The sequence below is a fragment of the Cariama cristata genome, unplaced genomic scaffold, assembly GCF_000690535.1.
Source record: "Cariama cristata isolate BGI_N322 unplaced genomic scaffold, ASM69053v1 scaffold20535, whole genome shotgun sequence".
Taxonomy (NCBI): Eukaryota; Metazoa; Chordata; class Aves; order Cariamiformes; family Cariamidae; genus Cariama; species Cariama cristata.
Window position 1 is genome coordinate 7,858 of NW_009616081.1, and position 16,257 is coordinate 24,114.

Here is a 16,257-nt window from a genome sequence, read left to right on the forward strand (position 1 = left end):
AGTTCAGCTTGAAATTTAAAAGATGCACAACTTCAGTGCTTATTCCTGCCTGGCCTGGATGGCCCGGGCAGTGGGCTGTGCTCGAGGCGTGTTGATTTTGGGCTGCATCCTGCACCGGAGGCTCTTTGGGGAAGAGCACAGTTTCCTATTTGAGAGTGTCTCCTGGTACCACGTACATCTTGTACTCTGGGCGCTGAAATAAAATAGCCCCTGCAGCTGCCCATGGCAGCTCTGTTACCGCGGTCCTGGCGGTGCCTGCCTACAGCGGAGTTCGGCCCCCAGGAACGGCACGCTGCGGGCCCATGGCGTGGGCAGGGGAGGGCACGTGTTTAATTCCTGTTACCTTGCTCGAACCTCTACTGTTTGTAGCAGCGGCCATTTCTTCAAGTGAACGTGTGGTGTCAGAGAACAGACAAATTTCTCGTGGGGCTGCCTGTGGTGCTGTTTTCGTGCCCTCTGCGTCCCAGCCAGACCTGGGTTAAACCTGAAGTTTCCGTGGACTGCAGAGAGGATTTGAGGGGCTTTACATTAATTAACGATGTTCGCCTGAAATTACCGTTTTGGGGCTGTTACCTGTGGTAGGAACTTGTGCTGCTTTGCCTATAGGGCTATAGCTGTAAACCCACCTAGTCAGGTGGCAGTTTCCCTTGGGAAAGGCAAATGACATCTGTGAGCCTTTGATGGTGAGATGTGTCTGTACTGGAGCTTGGCCTGCTCTCTGCGTCCTCAGGGACGTGCAGCCTTCTGTTAGGACAGGCAGTACGTCGGCCTGCGGACAAAGAGCAACGTCAGTGTGGCTGGCTGTGAAAACCGGGTGCTGCTGGGGGGACATTCAGCCAGCCCCTTTCCAGGGTGCAGCCCTGTCGTGGCAGAGCTTTCCGTGCAGCTCAAGATGCGGAGGAGTATCAGGCTTCATCTCTTTCAACTTCACACCTGCTAGGCTGTGACAGAAGACATCAGGAAGAGTAATGAACAGCTGGGAGATGCAAACCCTTGTTTTTCTTGTGCTTCAGGCAAAAATTGATTGGTGAATTTTATTTTTAATTAAAGCCTGTTGCTGACTAAACCCGTTTTGTGCGCAATTGGGCCCTGCCTCTTGTCTCCAGCAGGACCTTGGCAGGAGCCTTGTGGGCCTTGACCTTGACTACAGCTCTGTGCGCTCAGCAGTGCCGAAGACAAGGGAGAAGGTCTGGGCTGTGGCTGCTCCCTGGGATCTTGGCTGCCCTTTGATGTGGTCCTGTATTTCTCTAGGAAGGAGGAGCCTTGACCCCTCTGCCTCTCATCTGGTGGGTGCCTTAGGGGGTGCTTTGGTCACGTAACATGTTTCCAACTGGAAACGCATCTCAGTTTGGACATCTGGAAATGGGGAATAGGCAGTTACCTGTGAAAACTCAAGTGTGTGTGTGTGTGTGCACGCACGCCCAGGAACAGTCACGGTAACTCCGAGCCTGGGGTTATGATGGGCTCTTATGACTGACAGCATTAATAAAATTAATGAGACTTATGTCTGCCCAACTGTAGAGCTGGCCTTTACTCTTGACTCTGCTAAAAAGGGGCTATCTGTTGTTGCAGTCGTGTAAGAGCGCTGATATTTGTCTGCCTTGTACGGCTCTATCCCTGTGCTAAAGAGTAGCTGATAGGACCAGAGGTGGTATGGAAGTTATTTGGTGATGACGTTGGTGGCACAGAAGAAATGGATGTCTCCATGAAGAAAAGATCAAAGCATGTTTTTTTTTTCATTTGGAGAACAACAGAAAACAAAAGGAAAAGTGCAGGGCAGAGAAGGCTGGTGGAGTTAGAAGGATGTTGGTCAAAAAGGGGAAGCTGTAGCTATACAAGACCAAAAAAAAAGTATATATTTCAGCAGATTACATGTAAAATCAAAATAAGGCAGGCCAGAATAAGAGCTTTGAAGAATGAATTTGCCAAATATGATTGATTTTCAAGTGCATCAGAAACCTTTTGGAGACAGGCAGCAGAAGAGATCAAGGTGTGAGAGGCACAGAAGATAAAGCCATCACAGAAAAATCTAAAACACTTTTGGCCATCTTGACTCCTGTGGAGGGCTTTTGTAGCTTTGCAACTACAAGCTCACAACAAAAGAGCTGTCTGAGAAGTTGTCTCACGTTGAATGTCAGTAGAAATAGCTTTAGAGCAAACAGAGGAACTGATAAGAAACTGTAAGGAACAGATAGCATTTACTCAAGAGTGCTATAAGATCCGAAATCTGAAATTGCTGAGAATCTTTTGTGTGTCCTGTTGCTTAAGTGCCCTTGGTATCGCAGAAATTGATGGTGGCAAGTGCAATGGAATTTTTTAAAAGAAGGGCATCTTGGGGAAATCGGGGAGGTACACATCAGGTGGCTCAATGTCTGTGCCAGGCGCAGTGCTAGGGAAGGGCTGTAGAGAGGATCCTGGGGACCACAGACTGGTGGGTCTGACCTCTGTGCCTGGCCCTGTGCAACAAAGATCACCGAAGGCACGGCAAAGCACGGCTTCTTGGAAAAGGGTTGACTGGGCTAACCTAAGGGCAAGCCCTGCCTCGCAGACCTGCTGGAGCTTGGTGAGCACGTGGGTAGCAGGACCAATAGACTTCATGTATCTGGATTTTTGAACAGCCTTTGACAAGATTCTCCATCAAAGGCTTTTAAGAAACTGAATCACCGTGGGCATGGAGGAAAGGTCTTGTTATAGACTGAGAGCTGGTGAAAGCACAGCATCCAAAGGGTAGGGCTTAATGGTAATTTTTCCCATGGGTAAGAGTCAGCAGTGAGGCCCCAGAGACTGGTCCTGGGACTGGTTTTCATCCTAATGGTGGCCTTAGGCATGGAGAGGTGAAGTGAAATCCCCAGATTTGCAGAGGATCCTTGATTCCTTCAGGTGGTTGAATACACCTCACTGAAGGCAAGGAAATCCAGAAAGACCTCACAGAACTGAGCAAGTGGACAAATGAGTGGCAGATGAACTTCAGTGTTGGAAAATGTGGGGTGCTCATACAGAGGAAGGTGATCTATGCTGGGCCTGTATGATGCTGAACCTGGAACTGGTGGTTACAGCTGAGGAAGGAGCTTGGAGTCATCATTGGCAGTCCTCTGAAATCATCAGCTCAGTGTGAAAAGTTAGCCAAAAAAGTCAATAAATTTTGGTCACCATCAGGTAGGGAGATAATAACAAAGCAGAGGGCATCATCTTGACCCTCTGTAACACCTTGGTGCATATCTTGGGGGCTGCATGCAGTTCCTGTTTCTGCATATTGAGAAGGACAGTGGTGTTTGAGAGGCTGTAGAGAAGACAGTTAAAATGACTGGGGGACAAAAGAGCTGCCTTATGTGAAGAGACAAAAAAAATTCCTTGGTTTGGAATAGAAGTCTGGTGTAGCATATGATGAAAGTATGCAAAATCATGAAGGCACTGATTAAGTTGAATTTTATCTGCCAAGTCTTGTGGCACTAGAACCAGGGGCACTTGATGAAACCTGTAGGAGATTGGTTTAAAGCAGGTAGAAGGAAGTACTTCTGTTTTACACGATGTGTGATGAACTTCTGAATTCCTTGTCCTGGAGGGTTTTGAATGCAAAAGGCATCAGAAGGTTCGAAAAGCATTTGGGTAAACTTATGGGCAGCCAGTCTGAAACAGATACTAGGAAGAACAGCCAGGGATGTGCCTTTATCATCCGTAATACAAGTGTGAATTCTGACAGAATAAGGAAGAAGACGGGGAGAGAGGATGGCCAAGCTCACGTGCTCTGCCTGACAAACCTCTCCTGTTGTCTGGGCTATAGACAGGTGGAGGGCAGTTGGTTTCACCCAAGAGGCATGTCTTGCATTCTTGAAAGTTTTCAGAAACCAACATTAAGTAGGAATGTAGATAGATATGACATGTTGCAGAAAAGCCAGAATGGATTTTGTAGACCAAAATTGGGCCATGTGCCTTCATTGGTACTTGGAAGGTGTTTGCTAGCACATGGCAGGGGTGATCTAGTGGAGTGGTCCAGTGGACTTCGCTGCAAGGTTTCAGCAGAAGGTGCCCAAGAAAAGTCCATCATGTGATGCATGGGTGAAAAAATGGTTAAAAGATAGGCTACGAAGATGAGGAGTGGACTGTCAGGCTTCACAGTGGAGGGAAGTCCCTCGGGTAGCCAGGCTGGGATCTCCACTGCTCACAGTGTTTGTACGTGACCTAGAAAAGGGGGTGGAAGCAATGGCTGGGGAAGAGTGTGCCATGGTCCACGTGCGCAGTGGTGGGCTCTGAGATAACGAGGTAAGAAATCCTGAGCACTGAAATTCAGGAATGAGGTTGGGGGTAACAGGCGATTCTGCAAAAGTATTGGCCGGTGTTTGGCAGCGCTGCAGGAAGGGAAGAGGAGGTTGTGAACAGCAAAGAGCGGAGCAGAGGACAGAATGAAAAGTCACACCACCACTGTCGTCTGCTGTCATGTTGAATATTAAGCGAGTGTCAGGTCATCTCATCTCAGAAAAGTCGTTGCTTCTGACTACTGGAAGTAGAATAAGTTCATCTGCAGTTTTTTGCTCTTATTTTTTTTATCAGTGGAAAATACTATGTACTGGAGGCAGGTGAGGACTGTCTAGGTGGACATCGAATGTAAAAGGGTGTTGAATGTTGTCCGGATCTTTGCCCCAATCCATTGGCTATGCTGTGAAAGAAGGACAGTGAGAGCACTGCCTGCTTTGTCATCTTTCTGAATTCCCCCCTTTTTTCTGCCTTCCTTGCCACTGCTGAAAGTGAAAAGCTCAGTTTTGGACTGAACACAAGCTAATAAACACTTGGGGTTTTGGTAGGAGAAAACAAAAGGAACTTGTTTTAGGCACCAAATCAAAAAGTAAATTGTTCTCACACCACTGTTCGCTGTTACCATGTATAGCAGTTACTGCCATGGCAACAGATATTTTCAAGATCCAGCCAAGATCTTCCAGGGCTGCAACATAACTTCTGATACTTGCTCATTGTGGTGCTATTAATAACTGTGTTCCCCCCCTGCCGCCCCCCGTAGCCAGGAAGTTTCTTCTTCCTCATGTACCAAGTGCGAGGGATAAGCTCATTTTAAATCAATTGTGGGGAGAAGTGACACTGGGGATTTCCTGGATTTTTTTTTGTTCTGGAGATCCTGTCTAGTGCTGCCAGCTCTGCAGCCACCTCCTGAGCTGAGCTGAGCTGTCTCTCTTGTGCTATTTATAAGGAAGCCCAGTCTGAATTTTTTGTTCTTTCTCTTTTTTTTCTTTTTTTTTTTTTCTCCTGAAGCCAGGACAAACAGATGACACATATTTACTCTTCCAGCTATGCACAGAAGCTTAAGTGTTTATTTCAGGCTGACTTGGTCAAGGGGAGAACCTGCTGCCAATTAAACATGATCTGGGCCAGGCCCTGGTGTGCACAATTTCTTTACTTATCTCCCAGTCATTTAAGCAAGATAAACCCTCTGTATTCAAATTTGCAGTTCAACTGTTCTTGGCAGTAGTTGAATTTAGCTATGTTTAAAACCCCCAAGTGCACATCCTCCTTTTCCCAGCCGCATTAGCACACCCGTGTGAATCTCCTTTGAGTTGGTAGCGTGTTAGAAGTACCATTGCCAGGTCTTTTGGCACCTGCTGAGGAGCTGTGGAGGAGGTGGGACTTGGGCTTTTGCTCATGGCGGCGATTCCTCTAGAGCCTGAGCATCTGTTATGTGCTGCGCTGGGTGAGGACCAGGGTCATGAGTCTGTCCCCAGCTCTGCTTCTGGTTGTACTCAAGTCACAACTGTCCAGTTTCATCCCTCCAGAGAAACGAGTTGTTTTGCCAGGCCAATCTCCTCTCCCCCAGGGAGTTTGCTTTTCTTCTGCAGAAGTGTAGCTATTAATTGTAAAAGCATCCCTGCCCGCTTTCCTCACCAACTCAAGAGTTAAAAGGAAGACACTCTACGAGCACTCTGGTTTTCCTTATTTTTCCAGTGCTCTCAAGTGTTGCAGCTTCTTCTGTTGTCACTATCTTTGACATCACCCTTCCCTCGATCTCCCTGTCCCACTGGATTGACAGCCTACCATCACAGCCAAGAGAAATCTTTTATCCTACCAAACTCGCTGAAGAAATGAGCATTTGCCCTGCAAAAGGTTGGACCAAGGCAAGAAATAATTCAGTTGTGTCCACAGGAGTTCAGCCGAGTGAGCCTGGTTGGGATGGTACCGGCTGTCACAACCCAGCTGGTTTTTCTCCTGGACATCTCCAAGAAACAACTGAGACCCTTTTCGAGAGCCTTTGGTGACTGACACAGTTATTCACCAATAACTGGCTTCTTGCTGACTCTCAGGAAGGTTAATCCTACCTTTGTTTCTGTGACATGGTGAGAGCAAAGGCAGATTTTGGCCTTTAACTCATCACACTTTGTTCTGACATGCGAGATTGCAGAGATGTTCAGTTTTAAAAAGGTTGTAACTGCGTTTCAAGGCAAGGTTGAGCGACTCAGTCTTTGTTTCTCGTTAAATCAAGCCAGATCTTGTTAATGACAGAGCATCAGAACTATACATAACTAGTATTTTTGTTTACTTGGAGTTCAAAGGTGTTACTATAGTCACTGCTAATCTTACAGATGCAAGTGTGTAGCACACAAAGCAGAAGTTGAAATATAGCTCACGGGATGTGACTCCTACCCACACTAATGTTTTGCAGACGATTGGGAAAAGAATGTCAGTTCGGGGAGACATTTAAACACGCCTTTCCTTTCAGAGGAAGCTTTTTTCGTAGTTTATTACATCAGAATTAAAAACAATGGAAAAAATCAAACATGGGCTTTGTTTTTCATCCCAAACTGCTAATTCACTCATTGATAGGCGAGCTTTTTGGAGATCGAGGTGTGCACAGAGCAGGGAACCGTGCACTGCTCCATGGGGCAAGCGTGCGGGAAGGGACCGATGCTGCGTGGTCCAGTTCATTGGCTTTACAGCGTCCTTACTCTGGCATGTCTGATGCACTTTTCGTTCAGTGATTCCTTTAGGCAAAACAAATATAAGAAATTAATTTCTCATGGAAAAGAGTGTTTTGCTTATTGTTTTATGAAGAGTTTATGAACTCTGCGGCTGAGGTTTTTGGCTATTTATTTACTGCCTCTCTTCCCTTGCCAGAGGAAATTAGTGTGCTTTGGGCTGGGAGAAATGATGACTGTAAAGCAGCTCCTCTGCATGGAGTCCTGTTGGGATGAGTTTCCTGATGGCAGCTTGGGGTGCAGGGGGGAGTTATTTGTTTGCGGACTCTGTGTTTCCTGTTGCCTTCGACTCACCGCCAAATTCCTCTGCCATCCTGGCATTGTAGCGGTTAACTTGAGTCACGCTTAACAAGCTTGGACAGCTAATACTTTCAAGAGCTTCTCTGCATTTATTCCTGCTTAGGTCTTTCAACAGAGTCGGCAGAGGCAGCTGCAGCCAGAGAGATTTGCTGAAGAATGAGAGGACCTAAAAAAGTTGTGATGAAACACTGTTATCTTTGTTTTATACTTTCAGGCACTGGTGTTTTGTGGGCTCTGCTAGCTGAGAAATAACCCGCTCCCTTGCAAACCGTGTCTGTGTTGTGCATGAGTTTTCAAGGGACTCTGTGTTTCGGCTAATAAATGACTGGCAGCCCTTTAAATGCAGGGAGACAGAGGGCCATTATTTTGCTAATGCCACGCATTTAGGAATGTCGCTGCTTCAGATATGTAGCTTTGGGGACTGGTGCTTGAGAGCCTTATGCTTGGATCCGGCTGTTTGTAGGGAGTCAACAGCTGGCACCCGCGGTGACACCGGCCTTGCCTCGCAGGTGTTCCACCCTGTAATTACAGCCTGGGTCTGTTCTGCCCTCCGCCGCTGCCGGCTCCTGCACCTCCTTTAGAAAAGCTGAAGTTGTGATGTTTGGGGTTTTTTAATGGTCTAGTGGAGGAGTTATTTTAGATCTGAGGCGGGTGTCTCAAGGTCATTTCAGTCCCTGTCCCTGCACGCTCTTACTAAGGTGGCTGCTTGATCCCGAGGTACCAGCTGATGTGTTTCCCTTTTCTGGTTTTGTAGGTTTATTTTTTGTTCCTGTCTTCCCAGTCTTCACTCACCAACGTCATTCAGAAACCTCTAAATGTTTTCTCCTTATTGCTCAGTGTTCCTTTGTGTAGCAAACAAACATCTCTGTGCCTGGTGTAAAGGAGCCTCTGGCTCTTGGCTGTTTGCTTTGCTCCATCGTGGCTGCTTTGGCCTCTCTCTTCTCTTCAATGAAGATGGTAGAAAAATTGTTCTTCTTTTTCCCCTCCTGTGCGGGGAAACTATATGCCCTGTAGCACTGCAGCATGTTTGTGGCCATGCAACGCCTCGCATGGTTTCACTAAGCCCAGGATGATCTGTCCGTCACAGAAATGATGAAAATTGGTCGGCTGCAGGGTTAATGCTGTAGAATCATGTTCCTCGCCCAGCATGAGTGATGTGGGCTGCTGCCGGGGTGGTGGAGCAGTTGCTGGGTTTATGTGGTGGGGCAACTTTTCCAGAACAGCTTCTGATTGTGGAGCCTCCTTTTCCTGGGCTGCTCTCCTTGGCATTGACCGGCCGAGGCAGCAGCTGCAGGGTCCCTGGCTGCAAGGGCTTCACGGCAACGCTGGGAGGAATCTCTGAAATCGGTAGCAGTGATATAGGAGACTGTGAAGAGTAAATCTCAGTCCTGAAGCAGCTGGGCAGCAAGCTCGATAAATCAGGACCTTTGTCAGTAATTCCTAGAATGACAGAGAGGGCAGTGGGTGCTGCTGTGTCCTTGAAATAGCAGGGATATCATCTGTGTGACATTACTTGCTTTGGCATAGGGAGAGTACTTGGCATGTGCTGCTTCTCCAGGGCTCTGGGCTTTTGCCCTTCATCCTTTTGGCAGGTGCATCTTCTCTGCCTCATTTCTGCAGCCATATCAGCATGACGCTCTTTGCTCCGGGCACAGCCTTGTCAGCGTTGGGAAATGTCGCCGTGCACAGGTCTGATTTACTTCTGTTTGACGGCTGGTGAGAGGATTGAGGATTTAGAGATCTGTGGAAACAGGAACAAGCCATGTTCAGCTTTCTGGTCACTGACCAGGGTTTCAGTCAGCGGGTACCCCTGTGGTGCTGGGGCTCATCTGGAAGGCAGGAGACTCATGCGCAGGTTCCAGCTTCATCCCTTCCTCTTGTCGTGTGTCCATCCCCCTGATTAAAACAAGAACAGCCCAGGCCTAATTTTAGGATTACATTCATGCTGGGAGGCTCTTAGGTGTTTTGGGTCCCATCTTGGGCAGATCCTGTATGACTCAGTGCCTGCACATGCTCCCAGAGGTGGATAAAGCCCAGCTCTACTCTGGCTGGAAGCATCTGTCTTAGCTTGGTGTGTCCCAAGAAGACATAAGGAGAAAGCAGATGTGTGACCTTGGGTACCTCACTGTGGAGATTTGCACGCCTGGAAGGATCTGGCTGATGCAGCTGGCAGTGGCCTGGCGTGAGTAGCTGCTGCTCCCATCATTGGGACATACAGGTGGGCTGACCGCAGTGATGCTCGTCGGGCCATTATGTGCCTGTACAAATCCTCGCTGAAATCGAGGGCATTGCCTCTGGGGGTGATGGGAAGGTGTGAGGCTGCTGCCCTGGGGCTGAGCTTGGGATACCTTGGTGGGGCAGCACCAGGGGATGGAGGGAGCGCCGGTGCGTGCCAGCTGTGGTGGTCAGTTGTTGCTGAGCTTGCAGATTGTCCTGTAATGCCCTCACCTAAGGAGCTGTGAAATATTTCCTCTCTAGGCTATTGCTAAAATTGAGGTTTTCCCATGTAAATCCTGTTTGTTGGGGACAAAGTCTGGTTATGAGCATGTTCAGGTGGGATGCAGTCACCGTCGGAGCGCGGCAGCGCTGGTGTCGCTTAGAGTCCCAGCGGCAATGGACCTGACCACGTGTCCTGGGATTGATGCAGCCCCGTGGCTGTGCAGGTAGGAGGACAGCACTGAGCTGTGCCAGGCCTCAGCTCCCCTCCAAGGCACCTCATGCCCCTCGGGCAGGGACCATCTGGCTGGCACCGAGCCTCCCCTGCAGCTGCCTCCCCTCCAGCAGCTGGGATTTGGTTGGGGCTGTGGATGCATGCAGCACGTTTTGGAGGGAGGGAGAGAGAAGAAAACTGCCAGTACTTTTTTTTTTCCTTTCTTTTCCTTCTGAAACTCGTTCTAAATGCTCGGCCCTTAAAAGGAAAAATGACTCTGCTGAAGCCTTCCCTGAGCTTAGGAGGTGCCACTGTGTCTGGGGCAAAGCAGAGCTTTAGGGAGGCTGTTTAAGGCTTGGGGGTTTGGGCTGTGCTCTGACATGCAGAACAAAAACTCCAGCGTGGTGGCAGGAGGGATCCAGGGGATGCTCTGATGGCAGCTCAAGGGCCGGACGGGTTGTCAGGATAGATCCCGTAGCCCAAGGAAACTGGCTTGCTGCTCTGTGTGGCCTGGGGCTGAAGCTCTACAAGGGATTTTATTCCCAGTCGTGTAAAACCCCTGGGTCGGCTGGGACAGATACACAGGAGAGGCTGTCCAGCCAGATCCGTATCTCTGGCCAGCTTGGGGACCCTTACAAAGAGCAGAGGGAAGCACCTGTAACCTTTTTGACGCTGAACGCTTTTTGACACCTTAAATCTTTCACCTTCTGCCCAGGCTGCATCAGCCAGAGCTGGTCTTTAGCCATAATGCAGCCCGAGGTGCTCACTGTGACCCACAGTTAGGGGGGAGAGAGAGAGAAGTAAGAGGCCCTTGGTCTTCAAGGGAGCAGCAGGCCCTTTCTGCAGGCGCAGCAGCCAGCCCTGCTCTGCGCCTCTGACAGAGGAGCTGTGGCAAGAGCCTGTGCTTCCCCCGGCTGTGCAGGCACAGGCAGAGCTATGCCCGGTCTGTATTGTTAACGGGGTTTTTAATGGGAGTGAATTTTACTTCTCCTCCTGCCCTCTGATGCAGTTTCGTTTACTGCTGGTCTGAGTAGTCTCCTGGCGACTGTGCCCACATCTCCGGTACCTGAACTCCTGCTCCGTCCGTGCCCATCCAGTAGGTGCTTTATGCTCTGTCCTGAAGCCGTGAAAATGGGGATGTTTCCTGCCCCTTGCTCTTCCCTCTGTCGCAGAACCCCCATCCTGTGGAGGAGGGATGGAGGATGGGGTGGGGGTGAACAGCACTTCAAGTCCCTCTGTCTTCCCCTCCCCGTGGGGTGCTCTGTATGTGACTGCGGGGCTTGCCTGGGAATGATTTTGGGGTCTGGATGAGTAGGTGCCTGGTGCTGCTGGTGGGGCTGTGCCAGTCCTGGTGGGCAGTGCTCAGCATGGAGTGGATGATGGAGAGGGGGGAATTTGGTGTGGTGGGAGTTTCTGTGCTGCCCTCCCTTCTCCCTGCTGAGATACAGTGCTCCGAGGTGCCTGTGCATCCATCCCGCCCAAGGTTCAGGTGCTCTGTAGGCTGTTCTGGGCTTTATTTTAGGTTGATTATCTTTGTAGTGTGACTTGGCATGGTGTCTGTCCTCCCTTGAGGATTCCCCCCTGTCCCCCCAGGTCCTCTTGTGGACACCCCAGGAAGTCTCAGCCATGTCCTGAAAGTCCTTGTTTCTTACTTCTTTTTCTGCGAGACAGGATCTTGGAGGAATCTGCTGTTAACTTTGGCGCTGCCCTGACTTGCTCCTGTGGGATGAGCTGCCCCATTGCCGTCAGTTCTGCTCTGGAACTGGGTGGATCGGGAGACTCATGGCAGCAAGATGGGAGCCAGCAGTGCTGGCACGAGGGCTGGGGGAAGTTTGGGAACGGCTGGGGAAGAATCAAGAACCAACAGAGTCTGAGCAACAAAAAGGCCACCAAGTTTCTCATCTGATGTGTCGATCTTTGAAAATACCACTTAGCAGAAGGCTTGGGGCTTTGGTTGTTTTGTTGTTTGTTTGGTTTTTTAATTAAAAACACCACAGTAATGAGACCCTGTGTGATAGGAACTTTTCCAGACTCTCTTCTACCACTAACCCGCTCAAGTCATAATGCTGTACTCTGTTCTCCTCTCTTTAAGGTGTTGCTGGGCTGGGCTCTGCTTTCAGAGGGCTGCCCTCATTCTGCTCTTGCTGGAGCTGAGCATATGTGCTCAGGCTTTGAGCCATTGCAGCCATTTGTTCTATATCTTCACAGTTTGGTCTGTCTCCTGCGACGCAGAGGTTGGTTTGTTTGCACAATGCTTATTTTAGGAAGCAGGAGAGTTTTAGGAGCAGGCTGACATATTTATTTTAGTTCCTCTATAATTTTTGTTAAAAGGATGCATGTGTATTCAGAAGTTCAGAGATATATATATCTATATATATATTGAGGGGGGCAGAGAAGGTTGTTTGGGGTATATACATATATTTTTATTTTTTTTTTGGCTAAGATCTGAATTACAGCTTTTCTGTACTTGGCTGTGAGAAGGCAGTGAATAAAGTCTAAACTGACTGGTGCAGCTGACGGAGCATCACTGCAAGGAGCTGGTGCTGGAGACCTTCTTGGAGGCCATCTGCAGCACCAGGATACAGATGAGTTTTACAGCCTTGTCCTGGCTTTGGTGTGCACATCTGAACACTTAGAGACACCTGGGGTTTGCACTTCATGGCTTGGTGAAGTTTTTCTAAGGGGAGTCTGTCTGACAACCCACCCAGTGTGCTGGGGTGCTGTGCTGGGGTGGCTTTGCCTGTTGTGCGGACGGTGAAGGGGCAAGCACAAACATCTTAAAAAAAAAAAAAACCAAAACCAAAAACCAAACAAACAACCCCACCTCCCCCCAAAATAAACCACAACAAACAAACCTGTGGTGATGTTGGGGTACTTGAGCACAGCCTGGGCTGCTCTTCAGCCAGCTGGGAACCTGGACCTGTGGAAGAGCAGCAATGTCAGCGGCTTCAGTGCCTCCAGGATGGTACCCACTCCCCATTGCTTAACTGGTTTGCCTTGGTCTGCTGCTGGGGCTTCTCTTTGGAGCACTCAGCGTTGTAAACATGGCTTTGTTCTCCGTATGGCTGCTTCTGCTCCCCGTCGTGGGCCCCTCATCGTATGCTCCGTTTGCAGCAAATGAAGGAAGCTCTGAACTCCCTGTTGGACAGATCATTTCAGATGCCTGTCCCCATCACCCCAGCTGTCTGCTGCAGCGAGGAGCCCTGGACCCCACGCACGTGTCCCTGCCTCCGGCCAGTGTCACAGTGTGACCAGTCTCTGAGAATTGTACTTCAATCTCTCTGTGTGTCTGATGGCCAAACTCCTCATTCCTCATCCTCAACGAGGACCACTTAATAGGCACTTAGTCTCGGTGTTGACACATCCTTGGTTGCATGACCTCTGATGATGGGATCTGCTTGGTCCTGGGGCCCCATCACCTCCTGGGGCTTTGCAGAGGCCTCAGCAGCCCTGGCTTGGAGCCACAGGCCAAGAACTGCTGCTCTTCCTGCAAGGACCCAGCAAGGTGGTTGCCCTGCACAGGGCATGGTAGCAACACCTTGGCTATGCAGGGTGTGGAGGTGATGTAAAGGGAGACATCAACACTCATAAAGGTCGTGTTGGCCTATGACCCCTCAAGTTCTTTGGTCTCCTGCTGTGCAGGAGGGTCCTCTGTCCTCCGAGCGCAGCCATCCTTCTGTGATGCTAGATACAAAACCATACACCAGCTGCATTCAGACCCCTGTTTCCTGGAGAACAGCTTTATCATCCAGTTGCTCTGCTTTGTGTTGGGGCCACCTTTGAGCATGCTGCAGGCTCCCTTTGAGGGCATTAGTCTTCAAAAATCCCGCTTGGTATGGAGTCATGTTTGGCCAAGGAGGACTTGGTACTTGCCCCAGCTCTCTGCAGGGCTCATCCCAAAGAACGGAAGTGGGGGAAGGAGGTGGGCTCTTGACTCAGAGCACAGAAGTCCAAAAATTATAGAACATGGAAGTGAAATAGGGGATCAAGCCGTAAGAGCTCTCCTCATGGTTGCACAGAGGGCTTTGCTGACAGCCTGGTGTGAAGTTCCCTGAGGGAGGGGTGTCCGGGCTTTCCTTGGGGCTCTCCTGCCCTTGGCAGGTGAGTGCCTCCTCGAGGTGGTGCTGAGCAGGGGGCACAGGTAGTGAGGGGAGAGAGAAGGCTTTGTGCAGAGGGCTGGGTTGTCGCATCATACTGGTCTCAAGCTGACAGCTCCAGCTGAGAAAACATCTCTCTACTATTCTTATCTTTGTACGGTCTTGTGAAGAACTTGTGGTGTCCAGGGACTGTGCTTGGCTACCCAGGCTGTGGTGTCATTTGAGTGATGGTGGCAAGGAAACCAGCTGTCCCGTGGAGTAGGGGCTGTTTGACTTCTTGGGGTTTCTCAGCTCTTCCTGCAAGTGACTCTTCTCCTCTTCCCGGTCCCTTCCCTTTCTAGTCCTGTACCCTTCTCTTTACTTCACAGAATTTTATTCTTTCCTGGACCTCACGCTAACATTTATAGTCTTTGTGAGATCATCTAATCAGGAGATGCTATCAGGATGCACTTTTCAGGCTGAAATACCCTTTTAAAAAAATTTTCTATTTTTAATTTTAATTCCCAGGCTTTGCTAAGCAGGAGTGGCAGCCAGGAGGGACTCAAGCTGGTTTTGAAGGAGCAAAGTTTGCAGATGTCCATCGCCTCTGCCCCAGAGGCTGGCGGGACGGAGTGCAGCAGCTTGGCCTCTTACCTGCTCTGTCTGTACCACGCTTCACCTTAGCCTGTGAGGGCTAAGCCTTCAGGTGGGAACAAACCTGTCTGCCCACGTGAGGTGCCATTGTACACAAAAAGCTTTCTCCTGCTTTTTGCACGCCTAGTGCACCGTCCCCCCCCACGGCACCTCGCTGCTTGGGGACTGAGCCCCCTCCCCATAGCCCTGCCACCCATCCAAAAAATCAGCGTGCCTGAGGCAAGTGCCTTCGTGGTCAGGTGGGGCTCAGGCCGCTGGGGCAAGCAGCTGGGGCTGTGGCCTGTTTACAGGCTACAAGGCCTGGAAGGTATTTATGTATTTGCTCAGGAGACAGAGGAAACTCCTGAAATCTCTCCAACAATACAGGAGGATGCACGCTGGGAATGTAGGTTTGGTTTTGGAAACAAGAGGGGATTTTGTTGAAATTCCTCCGTGTTGTGGGCTCTGGTGACTGGTTAGTTCTCCGATGCTGCTGGCCAGCTGCGTGTCCCCATGCTCGGGCTGTGGTCTGGGCCCGCAGGGAAGTCCCGCAACTGGGGACGTTGAGGCCCGAGAGATGAGATGGACTGAACCCACCGCAGTGATCCCAGCGCGGTGACAGCGCTTGGAGGACAGGAAAAGTGTTATTCAAAGCATTCCCAGGAAACTTCTTTAACCCTGTGAAGGGGAGTTGGAATTAATTTTTTTTTTTATGTCCAAGTTATGGCCTTATCTCTCTGCAGTCCTGGGTTTATCACGTCTTTCCAGAGTTCCTGATGTTATGTTCAAGGCGTGTGTGGCAGCCCAGGCCTGGCTGTGCTCCAGGAATGTGCTCCTTGCTTTTCCTTTTCTTTCTTTACATATGAATGTGATTGTAACAAACTCTGGTATTTTAATGTGTTCCATGGAGATTTTTTTTTTTTCCTGGTTAAATTCCACCTCAGACCCTCAATTTTAAGGGGTCACCAATCCAAGTCACCCACTTACGTGTCTTTGCATGCAAAGATAAATGCAAGCTTGTTAAAACGGAAGACTATAGTTAGCAACACACACTTGGTTGTGGCCAAGTGCCATGAGAAGAATTTGTTATTTTCAATAGCTTGCACTTAACAGAAAGTAGCTGACCTCTCCTCTCTCCCGAGGAGCAACAGCACTGGTAGAGCGGTTGGTGTTTCAGAGCTTGGCTAATCCAGTTCCTGGCAAAACAAATCAAAACCAGTGTCCTCTTGAACATTAAAAAGGTTGATCAGACAACTGCATCTTGACCACTCAGCTGGGTCTTGCAGGTGTTTTGGTTTCTTTTCGCTTGCCAAGCAAATACTCCCTAAGTACCTCCTGTCTCTCTCCCAAGCTTGTCCATGTGTGCATTTCTGGGTTGGTTTTGGTGGGGGGATCCCACCACACCTACTTTCCTCTTCCAGCCCTTCCAATGCCTGCTCTCGTCCTCCCCTGCCCATCCCTTCCCAAGGGTGGCATGCTATGCCCCCCACCTTTGGGTGAAGCCCCCCACCTTCCAGCACTGGCAGCAGCCTCTCCGCCTCTGAAGCTGCCAGTGTCCCACCTGGCTCTAAGTCTCCTCTTCAGTCCCGTGTGCCCCTTTTCCTATTGACTGCCTGTCCTTCTT